Source organism: Geospiza fortis, unplaced genomic scaffold (assembly GCF_000277835.1).
Source record: "Geospiza fortis unplaced genomic scaffold, GeoFor_1.0 scaffold178, whole genome shotgun sequence".
NCBI classification, from domain to species: domain Eukaryota; kingdom Metazoa; phylum Chordata; class Aves; order Passeriformes; family Thraupidae; genus Geospiza; species Geospiza fortis.
This window is the reverse complement of record NW_005054466.1, coordinates 1,228,949-1,229,516: the sequence shown is the minus strand read 5'-3', so window position 1 is coordinate 1,229,516 and position 568 is coordinate 1,228,949. Positions and strand designations below refer to the sequence as shown.

The 568-nt window shown below is 50.5% G+C and overlaps 1 protein-coding gene across 3 annotated transcripts in view; it reads right to left on the bottom strand.

The window, feature by feature from the left end:
- The window catches only part of LOC102040855 (microtubule-associated protein 4), a 99,503-nt gene extending 99,210 nt beyond the window's left edge, over window positions 1-293 (bottom strand). For all 3 annotated transcript variants that reach the window (XM_031062796.1, XM_031062797.1, XM_031062798.1), the window contains exon 1: window positions 272-293. The gene's annotated coding sequence lies outside the window, so the exon portion shown is untranslated. The remainder of the gene's footprint in view (window positions 1-271) is intronic.
- Window positions 294-568: the final 275 nt, after the last annotated feature.

Below are 568 nucleotides of genomic sequence, written 5' to 3'. Positions count from 1 at the left end.
AATCCAGGTTGGGCAGCTCAGATTTCCATCCCTGGCTCTTCCCAGCAGTAACCACAACAACCTCACAAGGAGTCACAGAACCACAGCATGATTTGGGGTGGAAGGAACCTTAAAGATCTCATTTAAGATGACCTTTCTTAGAGATCACCTTCTCTGAGAAGGAAAATTGCCTTTATGGCCACAACCCCCTACGTTGTCTCCTTGCCTGTTCCTGAACTCACCAAGCTCCTAAACCAAGAGTTTATTCACAAATATATGATGGATTTTTTACCTTCATGGGCATCACTGCCAGATACTCGATGACTTTTTGCTCAGCATCAAACTCCTGTTCTCACACTGGCATGAGGCATCTGGATAAATGTGACAGTAAATCCTAGGAGAAATGGATAAGGGAGATGGGAAAGGGCTCAGCCTGGAGCAAAGGGGGCTCAGGGGGGACCTTGTGGTCCTCCAAAATTCCCTGAGAGAAGGGGACAGCCGGGAGGGTTGGGCTGTGCTCCAGGGAACAGGGACAGGAGCAGAGGGAACGGCCTCAGGCTGGGCCAGGGCAGCTCAGGCTGGACATCAG